We start from the raw sequence: 22,078 nt of genomic DNA, 5'->3' as shown, positions 1-22,078 counted from the left end.
GGCCACCACCTTGTCGGCGTCCATGGCCACTCCTGTGACGCCCTCGACTCAATCGTACACTAATCATACACGAAAATGTGTACGATCAAGATCAAGGACTCACGGGAAGATATCACAACACAACTCTAGACACAAATTAAAATAATACAAGCTTTATATTACAAGCCAGGGGCCTCGAGGGCTCGAATACATAAGCTCGAATACAGAAGAGTCAGCGGAAGCCACAATATCTGAGTACAGACATAAGTTAGACAAGTGCCTTAAGAAGGCTAGCACAAAAGCATCTACGATCGAAAAGGCAAGGCCTCCTGCCTGGGAGCCTCCTAACTACTCCTGGTCGTTGGCGTCCTCCACGTAGTAGTAGGCACCCTTGGGGTTGTGGTAGTCGTCGTCAAAGGTGGCGTCTGGATCCTGGGCTCTGTCATCTGGTTGCATCAACCGGAAAGAAAAGAAAGGGGGAAAAGGGGGAGCAAAGCAACCGTGAGTACTCATCCAAAGTACTCGCAAGCAAGGATCTACACTACATATGCAACATTATCAAAGAAAGGTTGTATATGTGGACTGGGCTGCAGAAATGCCAGAATAGAGAGAAGGCCTAGTCCTATCGAAGACTAGCATCTTCTGGAAACCACCATCTTGCAGCAAATAGGAGGGAGTAGAGTAGCATAAGGTAAAGTAGTAGTAGTGTTATCAACCTCGGCCAGAGATCCTTTCTCGACACCCTGCGAGAAAGAAATCCCAGAGCCATACTATCCATTTCTCATCACAATCCATTTCTCATCTCAATCCATTTCTCATCATGAGTATCCAGTTCTAGTTGTATCGATCGGGATACAACTCCGAGTGTCCGTTACCGTAGGACAGGCTATCGATAGATGTTTTCTTCCCTGCAGGGGTGCACCAACTTACCCACACGCTCGATTAACTCCGACCGGACACACTTTCCTGGGTCATGCCCGGCCTCGGCCAAACAATACGCCGCAACCCGACCTAGGCTTAATAGAGAGGCCAGCACACCGGACTAAACCTATGCCCCCAGGGGTCATGTGCCATCTCCCCGGGAACTCCTGCACGTTGCGAACGCGGCCGGTGAGCAGACCTAGCTACCTCCTTAAAAAGGTAGGTGCTTACCAGTCCAACCCGGCGCGCGCCGCTCAGTCGCTGACGTCTATTAAGCTTCGGCTGATGTATACGACGCAGACCGCCCATACTATGCCCACGTGATGGTTAGTGCTATCAGGCCAGAGGCCCCTCGGATCAAATATCCAAATCGTAGTGGATTGGGAACGCGCGGTAACAAGCAGAGACTCACGAAAGATGTGACCCCGTTGCCCCGTCTCGAGGACTTGCGGCAAGGGATAAGAATGCCCGGCCACGCCTCGTAATTATCTCGCGGGCACCTTCCAGGTCAACCCGACTCCTCATCACTAACAATTATGCTCGCGCGGGCACCCCTCAGGGTCGACCCGTCTTTAGTAACATGGTTCAGTGTAAAGTTATAGTAACCATAGTAACTGTGTGTTTAAACATCAAGGGGAAAACCCGAGGAATCACCCCCGGTGAATTCCACTCAATGTAATCATCAAGGTGAACGTAAGAGGAATCACCCCCGAGGTTCACACTTGAGGGGTTGCACGACAGAGTCATATCGAAAGTGGTTAAGGTGGAATCACCCTCGATGACCACGACCGAATAGCTACACTACAGGGTTAACATCAGAAGTGTTGTAGAGGTCTCACCCTCGGCACTCGATAGTAACCCAGCAGTGTCGAGCAACTAAGGGGAAAGTGATGTGCGGTCCCGGGGCCTGGTCTTCAATGATGAAGCAGGGGCAACAAGGACAAGGTGGGGGTCACTGATGGATCACTAACCAACCTATACTGAGCAGTTTAGGATAAGCAGGTAAGGTACAATAACAGATACAAAAGCAGGCTATGCATCAGAATAGGGGCATACAATAACAGTAGCAAAATCTAATGCAAGCATGAGAGAAAGGAATGGGCGATATCGGGATGATCAAAGGGGGGCTTGCCTGGAAGCTCTGCTGTAAAGGAAGAAGATTCGTCGGTGACGTAGTCCATCACAGAGGCAGCATCGGTCTCGGGGTCTACCGGAGAGAAGAGGGGGAAGAAACAATAAATATAAAATCAACAAAGCATCACAAAGCATAACATGGCAATATGTTGTGCCGGGTGTGACCTAACGTATGGCTACACGATATAGGCGAAAGGGGAATTCAACTGGGAACGTTTTCCCGGTTCCGGACCTGTGTCAAACAGATGACCGGAGGGGGAATGTTCCATGATCAGCATGCTAGGGGCATGTGATAGATGAATGGACCGTGTATTCGGATTCGTTAGATTTTTCTGAGCAACTTTCATATAAAAAACATTTTCATCCGAGTTATAGATTATTTACTATGATTTTTCAAAGATTTTAGTATTTTATGAAATTACTGCTAATTCGAAAAAAATAGGAAAACTGCTATGTGCACACAAAATTGTACCCAGCCAGCACACACAAGGGCTGACTGGTGGGCCCTGTTGACAGGGTCAATAGACTAGTCATCCAGAGGCTGACTGGTGGTCCCCGGTGCTGAGTCAGCATGCTGACTCAGCGGATCTTATCCATTTGAACAGTAAAAGTGCGGGCCCTAACTATCAGTTGTTTGTTTAATCAAAATGTTTTTTTATTAGCAAAAAAGAATTAAACGTGTAGGGCCCGACTGTCATTGGGGTTTAATGGCTGGGTTAGCGCTAATTAAGCCGGCCACATCAGCGCCTAGCCGGCGACTAACGCCGACGCTAATCCAGCGCGGCTGAGGAGCTCCGGCCGGTCGATTCCGGCAGCAGCTGGACGCGCGGCGGGGTCCGCTGGGCAGCGGCCATAGCGGCGCGCCCAACGGTGGGCAGGGCCGGCGCCGGGGTGGACTACAGGGGGGCGGCGGGCGGCTGCAGTCGCAGCACGAAGCAGCGGGAGGCGGCGGTGGCGGCGAGCGGGGACGGGGCCCAGGCGTGGCGCGGGCGACTGCCTCTCGTAGGTGTGTTCGGTTCACGGACGGGGCACGATAACTAGCGACAGCGGGGAGCATACGGGGCTCCGTGGCGCGAGGCACGGGCGCGCATCGCGGCCAACAGCCGGAGCTTGGGCGATGGCAAACGGCGTCGGGAAGAGGGGAAGAAAGGGGGAACGGGCGGAGGCTCACCGCACGGCTAAGAAAAGCCCTTGACGGCTTTGTAGCGCAGGGGAGGCGACGAACGGAGCAGTGGAGCTCCGGTGATCCGAGGCGGACGGAGGTTGAAGAAGACGGCATGACGGCGCTCCAGCGCCTCCGACCTCTTGCGGATGGCACTGGGGGGCGTAGCGGATGACGGCGAGGAGCTACGTCATGACGAAGACGCACATGGTGGCCGGTGGCCACGTCGGAGCAAGGTGGACGGCGAGGGACGCGTCGGGAGGTGGGGGATCTGGAGGAGGGGAAGGGATCCCTGCGAGAGGGGCGAGGTGAGTGGAGGCGGAGATCGAGGAGGCAGGGAGGCAAGTGGGGAGGGAAGAGGGGAGCCCGAGGCGTCGGGGTCTTATCCCCTCGACGCCGGCGAGCTGGTGCAGAGGGGCGCGCTCGGCCATGCCCCCGGTCGGTTGTACAGGGAAGGCGACCGGGGAGGCTGGCTGGCGCGGGAGAGGTTAGGTGGGCCGGCTGCTGGGGTGGGCTAAAGCCCAGTGTGGCAAAGGGGTGGGGGTGGCTTCTCTTTTTTTTTGCTTTTGCTCTTTTCTTTTTACAGAAAAAATGATATGCAATATTTGAGCTGCCAAAAGGAGTTCTGTAAAAGGTGGGACTTCGCCAAATAAGTACATTACAATATTTGGCACCTGCCACAAAAAGTTTGGGAGGAGTTTGAATTGATTTGGATTTTTCACAAATGGAAAAAGCATTTAAAAATGCTGATTTGGAACTGCTTTAATTCCCAGGGGAAATTAGCTATCTCTAATGATGTTGTATCACTCATGACACTTAGTTAGTGAATATTTGCAACCCAGTGAACATTTTTGTTTTACTGTTTGGAGAAATAATTTATTTGACTTTATTTTAAAATTGAATTTGAATTGGTTTTGAATCAAAGTGAGATTAGCAGCAGTAACAGTGATGACTTGGCATCATTAGTAGGGGATTACTGTAGGATCATTATCCGGGCGTTACAACTCCCTCGGCTGAGATGACGTGGCCGAGGTAAGCGATAGAAGGCGTCCCGAACGAGCACTTCGAGCGCTTAAGATGAAGATGATGCGCCCGAAGCTCGTTGAAAACGATAGCCACATGCTGGAGGTGCTCTGCCCAAGAGGCACTGTAGATAAGAATGTCATCAAAGAAAATGAGCACAAACCAACGCAAGTAGGGTCGTAGGACATCATTCATCAAGGCCTGAAAGGTCGCCGGGGCGTTGGGAGGCCAAAGGGCATCACCAAGAACTCAAAGTGGCCATGGTGAGTCCGAAATGCCGTCTTGGCGATGTCATCCGGGTGCATGCGCACCTGATGATACCCGGACCAGAGATCCAGCTTGGTGAAGAAGTGCACCCCGCGCAGCTCGTCGAGAAGCTCATCGACCACCGGAATAGGAAACTTGTCCTTCAATGTGAGAGCATTAAGGGCGCGGTAGTCGATGCAGAAATGCCACGTGCCATCCGACTTGTGAACGAGGAGGACCGGCGCTGTGAATGGTGACGCGGAGATGCGGATGATGCCGGCGGCAAGCATGAGTGCACATTCCTGCTCCAACTCGTCCTTCTGCAGCTGAGGATACCGGTAAGGCCGTACGGCCACAGGGGCCGATCCCGGAAGGAGGTGAATACGGTGGTCGTAGATCCGGGCCGGCGGCAGGCCCTGCGGCTCCTCAAAGAGATCCCGGTGCTGCTGCAGGAGGTCGTCCAAGAGCGGGTGCTCGGCCTCGGCGATGGTCGCGGACAGCTGAAGAGGTGGTGTGGGCGCAGCACCCCCAATGCCCTCCCACCGAATGCGGCGACCCAAACACTAGAAGGTCATCGTCAGCGCGTCGAAGTCCCAGAGAATGGGACCCAACGTGCGCAAGAAGTCGACGCCGAGGATGAAGTCAAAGCAACCCAAGTCGATGCCGGCGCAGGTGATGGTGAAGTGCTCGTCACTGATAGTGATGGGCACGTCGCGGGTAAGACCATGGCAGCGTAGACGGTCGCCATTAGCGACAGTGACCCGCAACTGCTCCCCGCCGGTCGGCTGTAGTGCAAGGCGCCGCATGGTGGCCTCCGGCAGGAAATTATGCATGGAACCTGTGTCCAGGAGGGCCACCAGGCGCTCGCCGTGGATCATGACCTGTAAGAGCATCATCCGTTCATCATGGATGCCAGCCAACGCGTGAAGTGACACCACGAGGGCGATAGCCGGGGCAGGCGCGAGTGCCGCTGCGGGCTCCGCAAGGGCTGGCGAGGCCATCCTCCGGGGTGTCATCCTTGGTCTTGTCTGTCGTCTCCAAGTAGAAGAGGCGCGGGCAGACATGGCCTGGTGCATAGCCGCATCGCAGTTGAAGCACAGGCCCAAGCGCCAGCGCTCCAGCTGCTCCGCCTGAGTAAGGCGCCTGAACAGCCGCGTCGGTGCCGGGGCGGCGGTGGAAGACGCCAGTGCTGTCGAAGGCAGCCGGGGGGGTGGCGGCCCTGACGTGGCGCGGATGGCCGCGTCAAAGCTTGGGCGTGCTGCTCGAACGCCCGAGCATAGTACATGGCCGTCTGAAGGTCTTGGGGCCCCTTCATCTCGACGTCCACGCGGATGTGGTCGGGAAGGCCGCCGACGAAGAGCCCCACCCGCTGTAAGGCCGTCACACCGGGCGCGTGGCATGCTAGTGCCTGGAAGCGGTCAGCGAAATCCTGCACCGTGGAGGTGAAAGGCAGGCGGCCCAACTTGGCCAAGCGGCTCCCGCGTACCGGTGGTCCGAACCGAAGAAGACATAGCTCGCGGAAACGATCCCACAGTGGCATGCCGCCCTCGTCCTGCTCGAGGGCGTAGTACCATGTCTGGGCGGCCCCGCGGAGATGGTAGGAAGCCAGCCAAGTGCGCACCGACACGGGCGTGCGCTATCTGCGGAACAACTGGTCACACTGGTTGAGCCAGTTAAGCGGGTTGTCCGAACCGTCATACGTGGCGAAGTCGATCTTGGCGATCCGGGGCGACTGCTGGTGTGGTGCGCCCTGGCCCACTGCCTCGGCGGTACGGAGGGCTGATGACGGAGCTCGGTCCAGGGTGGAAGGGCCGGCGTAGTTCCCTGTGGCGCCTGACGCCTCAGGCTACAACTGGGACCCTGACGGTGGCTGGGCCTCCGTGTAAGCCGACGGCGGCTCGTGGGGCTAGCCGGGAAGTGGCGACGGTGACGAAGGGAAACGGACATCCTGGATCGGAAGGCCGCTCGGTGAGGACCGGCCCAGGCTAGGGTTGCGCGGGGGCGGTGGTGGAACCTGCACCGTTGCCGCCGGGAGGGACGGCACGGTGGGAGACGGCGCGGCCCACGTCGGCCACTGCGGTCCCTGGGTGGCGGCAGGCGGCGCGGTTGGCGCCACGAATAGCGTCGGCCACTATGGCCAAGGCGGCGTCGAAGCCGCCGGTGGGGGAAGCGCCGGGTAGCCTCCGGTGATGGCCGCCGGTACTGAGTACCACGACAGCGCCTGCTGGCCAGCGGGCGCGGCCGGATGGAGCGGTGAGGGCGGCCCATACGGGCTCGCCAAGTAGAGGCGGATGCCCTGGACCACGACGACCAGGTCGTTGAGCACGCCGGCCATGGCCTCCGGTGTGAACTGCTGCGGCGCTGGGGGAGGCGACGGAGGTGGTTGCTGGATGTGGTGTTGCGGCTGGCCCTGGCCCGGCGTGGTGCCGGGTGCGGGGGAGATCGGCGTCGATAGGGAGGCCGTGGTGCCCGGCGACGCAGCGGCGGCGTTGGTGGAGTCGGTGGCAGCGGCGGTGGGGGAGGCGTTGGGCAGCGGCGGCGGTGGTGGTGGCGGGTTTGGAGGCGGTGAAGACATGGTTGAAACCCGGGTACCTGATACCAAGGTGTTAGGAGCTAGGGTTCTGCCCAGTCTTGGCCGGAGGCTGTAGGGGAAGGAGGGAGAGGGGCGAGGGCTCGAGCGTGGCGGCCGGCGGTGTGGCGCCGTCCTTGTGCGTGGGGCGGCAGCGGAGACAGGAGGAGGCTAGGGTTTTAGGGTTCCGGCTCCTCTGGGAGCCGGGCAGTAGAAATAGTCTTATTGCTTAATTCTCAATATAGTCTTACAAGTCGTATATATAACCACGATATGAAATAAAACTAAGATAACTTGATGGCTAAGTTTGCCCGGTGGGCCTCCTGTGGCCATAGACCTAGCCGGTCATAACAACTTTGTTTGGTTCTTTTGTAGATTAATGGTACCTTATCTCATCAACACAGTGCCTGATGGCATAAGTGATACATTGAGAAACCATAGCAGATGAACATGACGTACATGTTTTAGTTCGCGGCATTTCTAAGGATGCTATAAGTCAACAAGATAAAAATAGACAAAAAGAAGTACTCGAATGACATGCTTAAAGTTACAAAAAAACTAAAATATCAAAAAATCCACTAAAGTAATTACGATGAATTAAATCTAAATATTATTAGTAATTTATATTGACATTTAATGGATTTCCATACTGCTTTATGTGAGCAAGGTTAGATTATATGATCCAACGTTTTGGGTTTGCATTGGTATGTCTGCTCACACATATACTTACATTTTTACAATTTTACTAACTTATTACTGTAGTATCTACGTCATTCAACAATTATTGAGCACTTCAAAAGAATCACATGTTTTTCCAAAATTTGAAAGAAAAATAATGAAACATTTACCACTAACAGGTCTTTCCTTAATTACATTATATTAGTTGAACCGCACAAACACATGTAAATATTAAGAAAAAGGGAAAATATGAGTCAAGAAAAGGAAGAAGGGGGACCTGCAGGGCACACTTTCAACTTTGGAGATTGTTGATGCTGTGGGGGATGACGACGACGTGCCCGGCTACCTCGAGCTGGAATACAAACAATGTGTCTGTCACAACCCTGCTATCTGAACATTTCTTCAGTTTAACCATTCATCAGTCTAGCAGATAACGTTTGGTCCAGTTATGTAGATCCAACGGCTGAGAGCCCTAGCCTAGATCCAATGGCTGAAGGCCACCAACTCTGTAATTCTGTAAGACTATATAAGTGACCCAGCACTTTGCTCGGACAAGAAATGAAACATTATCATCTCTACTTTTATCTCGTTCTTATCTGCTTAGCTAGGGTTCCTACCAAAAATTCCCCATTCATAGCGGGTGCTCCAACATCGGGAGTCATTTTCCTTGTCGATCTCCAGTGGGATCTGACAATTGGTATCAGTAGCCATCGGTCTTCGGCGGAGTTTGGCGGCGGCGTGGAGCTCGGGGAGGCATAGGCAGCGATAGACCAGTTCGGACGCAGGTCTATAGCGGGGGTGCGGTTGCTGTAGCACAACGCTACGGTGGTAAAATCCCGCGACCCAGGCAGATCCGTGCGTCTTCTGGAGGCGCAACCTAGAGGCGGCGGCAGCAGGCCACGAGCAGGAAGGGTTCGGGACGAGTGCCCAGGTAAAATTCCGTACCTTGCTTGTGACCTGATGGCGAAATCGAAGACTCAGGAGGAGAAGGCAGATGCCCAGGAAGTGGCAGCCATGAAGCTCGAGTTAGACAACGTGGGTGCAAGAACCGATGAGATCAACAGCAAAGTGGAAGGGATGCAAGAGCAAGTGGCAGCGTTGAACAAAAGCATGAAGAGAATGGAATCCCTGCTGAAGGAGAAGCATGGGCCAAGCACTCCCCCAGCAACCTGTGACCAAGGAAGAGAAGCTGAGACCGGCCAGAGACCCCAAACCCAACCCATCCCTGGTCAAGAGGAAGCTGTGATTTGGCATACTGAAATTCCTCACTGGAGAAGAAGAAGTGGGCCATCTCAGGAGCCAGTTAAATACACAAGGGGAGAAGCCAATGAAGTAGATCCAGAGCAAATGTATTTCGAAACATCTGGAAGGGAATTCCAGCAATGGACAGACCCACAGTTTCCCATATTCCAAGAAGGAGCCAATACTTCCATCCCTACTGGCCAACAGCCCCATTGGGATTATCAACAACCCATGACACAACAATATAACCAAAACCAATTCCTCAAAACCCAACCCACTATCCAGTTCACCAACCCCATTTATAGACCACCCCCAGTTTACCCTCCACCACCTCCTGTTTACCCCCCACAACACAATCAACTCCCCCACAACACAACCACTTCAATCCTACCTTTCCCCCACAGAACAACAACTTCCTACCTACTTACCAACCACAACCAAACTATCAACACCAACTTCCCTATCATTACCCACCACCCCAACAGCAATATAATGCGCCCAATAGCCAGTATCCCCACTCTCAACTTCAACCACAATACGCCCACACCCAAACCTTGCGGCTGGTCAACCCCAATAGCAACATTACCAGCAGCAAGCTCCTCCAATGAGCTATCATGATAGAGCAGGGGGCGGTACCTTCAGGGGAGAAAGACAACAAGAATTTGACAAAGAGGCTCAGTTCTACAAATCCATTGCAAAAGCACCGAAGATGGAGTTTCCCAGATTTGATGGCTCCAATCCACAAGAGTGGTTAAGGCTCACAGAGAAATACTTTGCAATGGTGTTTGTACCAGAAAGTGCAAAGTTTGACTATGCTCAGATGTATATCACTGGGAGAGCTGACACTTGGTTGAGGAACTCTGGCATACTCCAAGAAAACCCCACCTGGAAAGAATTCTGCAAAGTACTGTGCAAACGATTTGCTAATAGCAGCTCTTATGAAGCAGTAGCTGATTTCAACTCAATCAAACAAGGGGCCAGTACTGTAGCAGAGTACACAGACCGATTTGAAGACAAAATGGCATGCTACAAGAAAGAAGACCCTGAAGTAAAAGAGCAGTATTATGTCAAATGCTACATCAATGGTTTAAGAGAAGAAATTAAACACTACCTCAAGCCATTCAAGCCAGCCACTCTCTATGATGCAGTAGACACTGCCAGAGACATGGAACATGGACCAAATGCTTCTAACCAGTCCAGAAAATACCAGCAAACAGGGTACTATCAAAAGACCACTGCCACAAATACCTTACCCACTAAACCAAAACCAATCGACTATGCTAACACCAGAATAGCAGATAGGCAGAGTACTAGGCCTGAAGTAAAATACAGAGAACCTGGGAAGTGCAGGTACTATGGACAAAAGTGGTTTCTTGGACACAAATGTGCACAATACAAAACTCTCAATCTGATGGCCACAGAAGAAGAAGAATTAGAGCTAGATGAACAAATGCAGAACAGCAACTACCAGCAAGACGAGGAACAACCAGCTACTTCACCAAATATTGATGAGCAACTCATGCTGATATCCATGCAAGCGGTTAGAGGAAAAAGCACGGCGGCTACCTTCACCATGTGGGTGGAGATTGGAGGAAAAAAGGGGCTAGCACTGGTGGACTCAGGAAGCACCAACACCTTTATGGATCTATCCTTTGCAACAACAACTAAATGCACTATTGCTAGGAATGATTTGCAGACAGTCCATATTGCTGGTGGGGGTAAGTTGCAGACAGGAGCCCACATTCCTTCTGCAAATTACTCCATACAAGGCCATGAGTTCTCCAACAGTTTCAAACTACTCCCACTGAAAGGGTATGAAATTATTTTGGGTTGTGATTGGCTGTTGGAGCACAGCCCAATATCCTTAGACTTTGATGAGAGGCTGATGACAATCAACTGGAAGAGAGAGAAAACAATTACTCTACAAGATAAGACATTTGCCAAGGGAATCCCTCCAATCTCCTTACACAAATTGATAGCCAGTAAGAATAAAATAACAGAAGGATATTTCCTATTTCCGAAGGCCAAGGATAAAACAGAAACGGCACCAATAGAAAACTCTGTGAAGGAAGTACTACAAGAATTCCAGGATGTGTTTGAAACACCAACGGAACTTCCACCTCAAAGAGGTTTTGACCATGCAATCCCTCTCAAAACAGGATCTGAGCCACCAGCACTCAGACCTTATAGGGTGCCTCATCACCAAAAAGAAGAGATGGAAAAACAGATCAAACAACTACTAGACGCTTCAATCATAAGGCCTAGTGACAGTCCGTATGCAGCTCCTGCATTGCTTGTCAAAAAGAAAGATGGCACCTGGAGGTTGTGCACAGATTTCAGAAAACTCAATGACCAAACCATCAAAAACAAATTTCCAATACCAATCATTGAAGATTTGTTGGATGAATTGCATGGGGCCAAATATTTTACAAAAATAGATCTCAGATCTGGGTATTACCAAATAAGGATGAAAAAGGAAGACATACCCAAAACTGCCTTCACTACATTCTTGGGGCATTTCGAGTACCTGGTCATGCCCTTTGGCCTTACTAATGCACCGGCCACATTCCAAGCATTGATGAATTTCATTTTCAAGGAGCACCTCAGGCACTTTGTCCTCGTCTTCTTTGATGATATCTTAATCTATAGTAAGACACTGGAAGACCACATTAGGCACTTGAGGATATTGCTACAAATCTTGAGGGAACAGCAACCATATGCTAAAATGAGCAAATGTGTGTTTGCTGCTCCCCAACTGGAATACCTTGGCCATATTATCTCTTATGCTGGCGTAGCCACCGATCCTACCAAGGTATCCACTATGAGAGATTGGCCCTTACCAAAAACAATCACTCAACTGAGAAGTTTCTTGGGCATGGCTGGGTACTATAGAAGATTTGTTCCCAACTATGGGCTCATTTGCAGACCACTCCACAACATCCTCAAGAAGAACTCCTTCCACTGGACAGAGGAGCAAACTGAAGCCTTCAATTTGCTAAAACAGAAACGAACCACTGCCCCAGTTCTGGCCCTACCAAACTTCAAAGAAAAATTTGTACTGGAAACTGATGCTAGTGGGTATGGTATAGGTGCAGTACTGATGCAAAATGGTAGACCTATAGCATATTTAAGCAAAACACTGGGCATGAAAGTTGCTGCTATGTCAACTTATGAAAAAGAAGCCTTGGCAATATTGGAAGCCCTTAAAAAGTGGAGGCACTACTTTCAGGGACTGGAATTAGTCATAAAAACTGACCAGAAAAGTCTTAAGTTTATCACTGAGCAGAAAGTTTCTGAAGGGCTGCAGCACAAACTCCTACTCAAGCTGTTGGAGTTCAATTACTCCATTGAATACAAGAAGGGGCAAGAAAATAAAGGGGCGATGCATTGAGCAGAAAAGATAATACACTCATGGCAATCACAACCTTCACACCTTCCTAGATTGAGGCTGTGGAGAACAGTTATGAGCAAGATGAGCACTGTCAGCATTTGCTGCAACAATTGGCCATTGCTCTTGATAAAACATCTCATTATACACCATCAGGGGACATCTTGAGATATAAGGGCGGAATTTATATTGGCAAGGAAGAACACATCAAAGAGCAAATAATAAACTCCTTTCACACATCTGCCCTTTGGGGACATTCAGGAATGGTGGCAAACTACCAAAGGATCAAAAGGATCTTCTATTGGCCTGGCCTCAAAAAGCAGGTGCACAAGTTCATTACTGAGTGTGCTATTTGCCAGAGAGCAAAGTCAGAACATTGCCAATATCCTGGCCTACTGGATCCCCTACCACTCCCAACCCAAGCATGGACTGATATAACCATGGACTTTGTGGAAGGGCTCCCTAAGTCTAAGGGAAAAGAGGTAATTTTGGTGGTGGTGGATAGATATACAAAGTACGCCCATTTCATTGCATTAGCCCACCCTTACAATGTGCAGACAGTGGCCCAAGCTTTCATCGACAATGTCTTCAAATTGCATGGACCACCAGTGTCTATTGTAACTGACAGAGATAGGATCTTCACAAGCAACATGTGGCAAGCAGTATTCAAATCTATGGATTTTCAACTCAAACTGAGCACTGCTCACCACCCACAAACAGAAGGTCAGTCCGAGCGAGTTAACCATGCCTCGAGCCATATCTGAGATGCATGACATTCAAGGAACCAAAGAAATGGGCTGATTGGTTGTCATTAGCGGAGTGGTGGTACAACACCTCCTATCACACTTCTACTAAAGAAACCCCCTTCAAGGCGTTATATGGGTATGAACCACCCATGATCAGTGAAGTGGCTGTCCCAGGACCTCCCGATGCTGAAGCCCAACAATTACTTGAAGAGAAACAGAAGACAATAACACACTTGAAGGAAAATCTGCAACAAGCCCAGCAAAGAATGAAAAAAATATGCTGACAGGAACAGGAGTGAAAGATCATTCCAAGAAGGGGATATGGTATACCTCAAAATGCAACCCTACAGAATGGCATCATTCGGATTGAGGCAAGCTATCAAGCACACTACCAAGTTCTATGGGCCTTTACGAATTTTGAAGAAAGTAGGCAACTCCTCATACAAACTTCTATTACCATCCCATATTCAAATCCACCCAGTTTTCCATGTTAGTCAGCTCAAGGGCCATAAAGGCATCCATGCTATCCCAGAACAGGAACTGCCACTGGTGGGAGAAGATGGCAAGATCAGAACTTAGCTAATCACTGTATTGGAAACACGATCCTTGCCACGCAAAGGGGTTTTGGTCACTCAGTGGCTGATCCGATGGGCCAACTTGGAACCTAATGAAACATCTTGGGAGGATGCAAACTTCATCAAGCAAGTGTTCCCAGCATTCTTCAAACAAACGATCCGATCCTGGTTTCCACAAAACACAACTTGAGGACAAGTGTGATCTCCATGGGGAGCATTGTCACAACCCTGCTATCTGAACATTTCTTCAGTTTAACCATTCATCAGTCTAGCAGATAACGTTTGGTCCAGTTATGTAGATCCAACGGCTGAGAGCCCTAGCCTAGATCCAACGGCTGAAGGCCACCAACTCTGTAATTCTGTAAGACTATATAAGTGACCCAGCACTCTGCTCGGGCAAGAAATGAAACATTATCATCTCTACTTTTATCTCGTTCTTATCTACTTAGCTAGGGTTCCTACCAAAAATTCCCCATTCATAGCGAGTGCTCCAACATCGGGAGTCATTTTCCTTGTCGATCTCCAGTGGGATCTGACAATTGGTATCAGTAGCCGTTGGTCTTCGGTGGAGCTTGGCAGCGGCGTGGAGCTCGGGGAGGCATAGGCGGCGGTAGACTAGTTCAGACGCAGGTCTGTAGCGGGGGTGCGGTTGCTGTAGCACAACGTTGCGGTGGTAAAATCCCACGACCCAGGCAGATCCGTGCGTCTTCTGGAGGCGCAACCTAGAGGCGGCGGCAGCAGGCCACGAGCAGGAAGGGTTCGGGACGAGTGCCCAGGTAAAATTCCGTACCTTGCTTGTGACCTGATGGCGAAATCGAAGACTCAGGAGGAGAAGGCAGATGCCCAGGAAGTGGCAGCCATGAAGCTCGAGTTAGACAACGTGGGGGCAAGAACCAATGAGATCAACAATAAAGTGGAAGGGATGCAAGAGCAAGTGGCAGCGTTGAACGAAAGCATGAAGAGAATGGAATCCCTGCTGAAGGAGAAGCATGGGCCAAGCACTCCCCCAGCAACCTGTGACCAAGGAAGAGAAGCTGAGACCGGCCAGAGACCCCAAACCCAACCCATCCCTGGTCAAGAGGAAGCTGTGATTTGGCATACTGAAATTCCTCACTGGAGAAGAAGAAGTGGGCCATCTCAGGAGCCAGTTAATTACACAAGGGGAGAAGCCAATGAAGAAGGTCCAGAGCAGATGTATTTTGAAACATCTGGAAGGGAATTCCAGCAATGGACAGACCCACAGTTTCCCATATTCCCAGAAGGAGCCAATACTTCCATGCCTACTGGCCAATAGCCCCATTGGGATTGTCAACAACCCATGACACAACAGTATAACCAAAACCAATTCCCTCAAAACCCAACCCACTATCCAGTTCACCAACCCCCCATTTATAGACCACCCCCAGTTTACCCTCCACCACCTCCTGTTTACCCCCCACAACACAATCAACTCCCCCCACAACACAACCACTTCAATCCTACCTTTCCCCCCACAGAACAACAACTTCCTACCTACTTACCAACCACAACCAAACTATCAACACCAACTTCCCTGTCATTACCCACCACCCCAACAGCAATATAATGCGCCCAATAGCCAATATCCCCACTCTCAACTTCAACCACAATACCCCCCACACCCAAACCTTGCGACTGGTCAACCCCAACAGCAACATTACCAGCAACAAGCTCCTCCAATGAGCTATCATGATAGAGCAGGGGGCAGTAACTTCAGGGGAGAAAGATAACAAGAATTTGACAAAGAGGCTCAGTTCTACAAATCCACTGCAAAAGCGCAGAAGATGGAGTTTCCCAGATTTGATGGCTCCAATCCACAAGAGTGGTTAAGGCTCACAGAGAAATACTTTGCAATGGTGTTTGTACCCGAAAGTGCAAAGTTTGACTATGCTCAGATGTATATCATTGGGAGAGCTGACACTTGGTTGAGGAACTCTGGCATACTCCAAGAAAACCCCACCTGGAAAGAATTCTGCAAAGTATTGTGCAAACGATTTGCTGATAGCAGCTCTTATGAAGCAGTAGCTGATTTCAACTCAATCAAACAAGGGGCCAGTACTGTAGCAGAGTACACAGACCGATTTGAAGACAAAATAGCATGCTACAAGAAAGAAAACCCTGAAGTAAAAGAGCAGTATTATGTCAAGTGCTACATCAATGGTTTAAGAGAAGAAATTAAACACTACCTCAAGCCATTTAAGCCAGCCTCTCTCTATAATGCAGTAGAGACTGCCAGAGACATGGAACAGGGAGCAAATGCTTCTAACCAGTCCAGAAAATACCAGCAAACAGGGTACTATCAAAAGACCACTGCCACAAATACCTTACCCACTAAACCAAAACCAGTCGACTATGCTAACACCAGAATAGCAGATAGGCAGAGTACTAGGCCAGAAGTAAAATACAGAGAACGTGGGCAGTGCAGGTACTATGGACAAAAGTGGTTTCTTGGACACAAATGTGCACAATACAAAACTCTCAATCTGATGGCCACAGAAGAAGAAGAATTAGAGCTGGATGAACAAATGCAGAATAACAACTACCAGCAAGACGAGGAACAACCAACTACTTCACCAAATATTGATGAGAAACTCATGCTGATATCCATGCAAGTGGTTAGAGGAAAAAGCACGGCGGCTACCTTCACCATGTGGGTGGATATTGGAGGCAAAAAGGGGCTAGCACTGGTGGACTCAGGAAGCACCAACACCTTTATGGATCTATCCTTTGCAACAACAACTAAATGCACTATTGCTAGGAATGATTTGCAGACAGTCCATATTGCTGGTGGGGGTAAGTTGCAGACAGGAGCCCACATTCCTTCTGCAAATTACTCCATACAAGGCCATGAGTTCTCCAACAGTTTCAAACTACTCCCACTGAAAGGGTACGGAATTATTTTGGGTTGTGATTGGCTGTTGGAGCACAACCCAATATCCTTAGACTTTGATGAGAGGCTGATGACAATCAACTGGAAGAGAGAGAAAACAATTACTCTATAGGATAAGACATTTGCCAAGGGAATCCCTCCAATCTCCTTACACAAATTGATAGCCAGTAAGAATAAAATAACAGAAGGATATTTCCTATTTCCGAAGGCCAAGGATAAAACAGAAACGGCACCAATAGAAAACTCTGTGAAGGAAGTACTACAAGAATTCCAGGATGTGTTTGAAAAACCAACGGAACATCCACCTCAAAGAGGTTTTGACCATGCAATCCCTCTCAAAACAGGATCTGAGCCACCAGCACTCAGACCTTATAGGGTGCCTCATCACCAAAAAGAAGAGATGGAAAAACAGATCAAACAAGTACTAGACGCTTCAATCATAAGGCCTAGTGATAGTCCGTATGCAGCTCCTGCATTGCTTGTCAAAAAGAAAGATGGCACCTGGAGGTTGTGCACAGATTTCAGAAAACTCAATGACCAAACCATCAAAAACAAATTTCCAATACCAATCATTGAAGATTTGTTGGATGAATTGCATGGGGCCAAATATTTTACAAAAATAGATCTCAGATCTGGGTATTACCAAATAAGGATGAAAAAGGAAGACATACCCAAAACTGCCTTCACTACATTCTTGGGGCATTTCGAGTACCTGGTCATGCCCTTTGGCCTTACTAATGCACCAGCCACATTCCAAGCATTGATGAATTTCATTTTCAAGGAGAACCTCAGGCACTTTGTCCTCGTCTTCTTTGATGATATCTTAATCTATAGTAAGACACTGGAAGACCACATTAGGCACTTGAGGATAGTGCTACAAATCTTGAGGGAACAGCAATCATATGCTAAAATGAGCAAATGTGTGTTTGCTGCTCCCCAAGTGGAATACCTTGGCCATATTATCTCTTATGCTGGCGTAGCCACCGATCCTACCAAGGTATCCACTGTGAGAGATTGGCCCTTACCAAAAACAATCACTCAACTGAGAAGTTTCTTGGGCATGGCTGGGTACTATAGAAGATTTGTTCCCAACTATGGGCTCATTTGCAGACCACTCCACAACATCCTCAAGAAGAACTCCTTCCACTGGACAGAGGAGCAAACTGAAGCCTTCAATTTGCTAAAACAGAAACTAACCACTGCCTAGTTCTGGCCCTACCAAACTTCAAAGAAAAATTTGTACTGGAAACTGATGCTAGTGGGTATGGTATAGGTGCAGTATTGATGCAAAATGGTAGACCCATAGCATATTTCAGCAAAACATTGGGCATGAAAGCTGCTGCTATGTCAACTTATGAAAAAGAAGCCTTGGCAATATTGGAAGCCCTTAAAAAGTGGAGGCACTACTTCCAGGGACTGGAATTAGTCATAAAAACTGACCAAAAAAGTCTTAAGTTTATCACTAAGCAGAAAGTTTCTGAAGGGCTGCAGCACAAACTCCTACTCAAGCTGTTGGAGTTCAATTACTCCATTGAATACAAGAAGGGGAAAGAAAATAAAGTGGCCGATGCATTGAGCAGAAAAGATAATACACTCATGGCAATCACAACCTTCACACCTTCCTGGATTGAGGTTGTGGAGAACAGTTATGAGCAAGATGAGCACTGTCAGCATTTGCTGCAACAATTGGCCATTGCTCCTGATAAAACATCTCATTATACACTATCAGGGGGCATCTTGAGATATAAGGGCGGAATTTATATTGGCAAGGAAGAACACATCAAAGAGCAAATAATAAACTCCTTTCACACATCTGCCCTTGGGGGACATTCAGGAATGGTGGCAAACTACCAAAGGATCAAAAGGATCTTCTATTGGCCTGGCCTCAAAAAGCAGGTGCACAAGTTCATTGCTGAGTGTGCTATTTGCCAGAGAGCAAAGTCAGAACATTGCCAATATCCTGGCCTGCTGGATCCCCTACCACTCCCAACCCAAGCGTGGACTGATATAACCATGGACTTTGTGGAAGGGCTCCCTAAGTCTAAGGGAAAAGAGGTAATTTTGGTGGTGGTGGATAGATATACAAAGTACGCCCATTTCATTGCATTACCCCACCCTTACAATGTGCAGACAGTGGCCCAAGCTTTCATCGACATTGTCTTCAAATTGCATGGACCACCAGTGTCTATTGTAACTGATAGAGATAGGATCTTCACAAGCAACATGTGGCAAGCAGTATTCAAATCTATGGATTTTCAACTCAAACTGAGCACTGCTCACCACCCACAAACAGAAGGTCAGTCCGAGCGAGTTAACCATGCCTCGAGCCATATCTGAGATGCATGACATTCAAGGAACCAAAGAAATGGGCTGATTGGTTGTCATTAGCGGAGTGGTGGTACAACACCTCCTATCACACTTCTACTAAAGAAACCCCCTTCAAGGCGTTATATGGGTATGAACCACCCATGATCAGTGAAGTGGCTGTCCCAGGACCTCCCGATGCTGAAGCCCAACAATTACTTGAAGAGAAACAGAAGACAATAACACACTTGAAGGAAAATCTGCAACAAGCCCAGCAAAGAATGAAAAAATATGCTGACAGGAACAGGAGTGAAAGATCATTCCAAGAAGGGGATATGGTATACCTCAAAATGCAACCCTACAGAATGGCATCATTCGGATTGAGGCAAGCTATCAAGCACACTACCAAGTTCTATGGGCCTTTTCGAATCTTGAAGAAAGTAGGCAACTCCTCATACAAACTTCTATTACCATCCCATATTCAAATCCACCCGGTTTTCCATGTTAGTCAGCTCAAGGGCCATAAAGGCACCCATGCTGTCCCAGAACAGGAACTGCCACTGGTGGGAGAAGATGGCAAGATCAGAACTTAGCTAATCACTGTATTGGAAACACGATCCTTGCCACGCAAAGGGGTTTTGGTCACTCAGTGGCTGATCCGATGGGCCAACTTGGAACCTAATGAAACATCTTGGGAGGATGCAAACTTCATCAAGCAAGTGTTCCCAGCATTCTTCAAACAAACGATCCGATCCTGGTTTCCACAAAACACAACTTGAGGACAAGTGTGATCTCCACGGGGAGCATTGTCACAACCCTGCTATCTGAACATTTCTTCAGTTTAACCATTCATCAGTCTAGCAGATAACGTTTGGTACAGTTATGTAGATCCAACGGCTGAGAGCCCTAGCCTAGATCCAACGGCTGAAGGCCACCAACTCTGTAATTCTGTAAGACTATATAAGTGACCCAGCACTCTGCTCGGGCAAGAAATGAAACATTATCATCTCTACTTTTATCTCGTTCTTATCTACTTAGCTAGGGTTCCTACCAAAAATTCCCCATTCATAGCGGGTGCTCCAACATCGGGAGTCATTTTCCTTGTCGATCTCCAGTGGGATCTGACAGTGTCTGCCTTGCGCACTTGGGGAAGACAATGTCGCCGGCATCCTAATACTCAAGCTGGATCCAAGCGGGGCCACAGGAGACGAAATCCACGCCCAAATCAACTGTACGGACGCCTACAATAACGACACTTTGCAGATGAATGATCACGCCTCCTCCTTGCTGCGGCTAATCTTTTGGCCCTACTATCCATCGCCATTCAAAATCGAAGGAGACCGAGGCATATGAGGGACCATACCAGCCGCCGTCGACGGATACACTGTAGAAGCACCATCTGGGGGGGGGGGGGGGGGGGGGGGGGCTGCAGGTGAGCATGAACAACAGAGTTGATGGGAGCTATTCGACAGCAGCAATTTTGGAGTGCCCAGAGAGATTGAGGAAAGGAGAAAGGGGATCGGGCTAGAGGAACATCTCGCTGTGTGAGTGCGAAAGAAGAACCGAGAAGTCAAGAAAAGTACAGAATGGGAAAGTGAAGAAACAGCCTGGTGGGACCCATTAAACCAATGACGTTTTGTGCATGTAGTAGAGTGCACACTATGAGAGCAAACTATATAACGTGAAAATGTAAGCCACCGTTTGTACTGTTGACTACACGTGTCTTAACTTATTTCTAATATAATCATGGAAGCAAATACCTACCAAGAAATTTTTCATGGATGTGTATATTATATAAATATAAATCATTTACGTACAAAAATCACTAAAAATAATACATCAATCTTCAACAGCATTACCAAATTCGCCTATGACTACCCGGAAACAATCAGAACTATTAACCTTGTGTTTACAAAAATAAAAAAAAATTAAGCAACACGACAAAAACATCAGAGAAATGATAAATATAAAATTTGAACAATGCATATAAAAGTTGTTTATACACCATGCATAATTAGCAAGTAAATGATGATGGGACAAAATATATATTATATAAATAAAAAACACAAACATATCAAAGACAAAATTACGATGATCGCACAAGGTTTATATATGTAAATGTTAACACAGTAGGTTCAAAAAGTTCTTTGGACAAATCAAATATTATGTTGTCACCATTAAACTTTGTAAAATTCTAGCCCGCGTATCGAGCGGGCCATTGTGCTAGTTATTAGAAATAATGGCAGATGGGTTGTATATTGTTTTCCATAGATTTGAGGCTGACTTGTGCGCCTACTACAGGTTGACGCATATGTTTTCCTAAAAAAAGGTTGACGCACACGCCGCCGTGTCAACTTAGTCAACACACGAGAGCAGTGATTGTTGGATGTCCATCCAACGACCGTCGTGCTTCTTCAATCTCTGCTCTTCCTGCTCCAGCCGCTTAAACAAGCGCTCGCGGGACTGCCTGCTCCCTCCTCCCGCGGCCGGCTATGCTGCCGCGCAGGCCTCACCGCCCTACAGTACTCCCATCGCTGGCCTAGCCTTCCCTCTACTAACCCACACATGTTGTTATTCTCCGGGGACGGCAGACGAACCAGTAAACCCTCGTACTCCTCTCCGCGTGGGAAACAACTGCCGAGTCTTCCCTGGCTCCGTGTCGTTCCCTTCGTAGGCCACGCTGTCGTCCACCGCCCTGGTGCTCTCGGCACGGCCTGGTCAACGTGGTCAATGAATGACATCCATCGGAAGTGGACTGTACGTGGAGAGGCTGACAGCTGGGTCCACAGCCGCACGAAGGAAATGCCTCCTTATTACCCGTAAAATAATGATTCCTCCACCTGACAGCTAGGACCCACCGGAAGGGGCTCTGTTTTCATGAAAAAAACATTCCCCTCGCTGACAGGTCGGACCCATCAGTTATATCTTCGCACGCAAGGAAGTGCCTCCTTATTACGCACAAAAAAATGAATACCCCTGCTAGCTGGCACCCACCATAGTGGGAGGCTGACTTGTGGGCCTACTAAGTTGACTGGGACGGAGGGCTTTGTCAACTTAGTCAATATGAATGATTCTAACTCCAGTGACCATACGATGTCCATCCAACGGCCGTAGTGCTTCTTCAACCTCTGGTCTTCTTGCTACAGACGCCCAAACCAGCACCGGTCGTGCCGCGTGCTCCTGCCTCCCATGGCCGGCTGTGA

At 48.9% G+C, this 22,078-nt stretch overlaps 1 long non-coding RNA gene across 2 annotated transcripts; it reads right to left on the bottom strand.

Annotated features, from left to right (window-relative positions):
* Positions 1–380: 380 nt before the first annotated feature.
* Positions 381–20,280, bottom strand: LOC123156890 (uncharacterized). Of its 2 annotated transcripts, none has more exons than XR_006478485.1 (3): positions 20,239–20,280; positions 7,990–8,064; positions 381–425 (listed from the first exon to the last, which is right to left on the bottom strand). It is a non-coding gene; the product is annotated as an uncharacterized lncRNA (long non-coding RNA). The 2 variants fall into 2 exon arrangements; XR_006478486.1 differs by lacking the exon at positions 381–425 and adding an exon at positions 1,860–2,107 and having other exon boundaries at positions 20,239–20,279.
* Between the last annotated feature and the right edge of the window lie 1,798 nt (positions 20,281–22,078).

The sequence above is a fragment of the Triticum aestivum genome, chromosome 7B (genome assembly GCF_018294505.1).
Source record: "Triticum aestivum cultivar Chinese Spring chromosome 7B, IWGSC CS RefSeq v2.1, whole genome shotgun sequence".
NCBI classification, from domain to species: Eukaryota; Viridiplantae; Streptophyta; class Magnoliopsida; order Poales; family Poaceae; genus Triticum; species Triticum aestivum.
The sequence above is the reverse complement of the archived record's forward strand: the minus strand, read 5'-3'. Positions and strand labels throughout refer to the sequence as shown.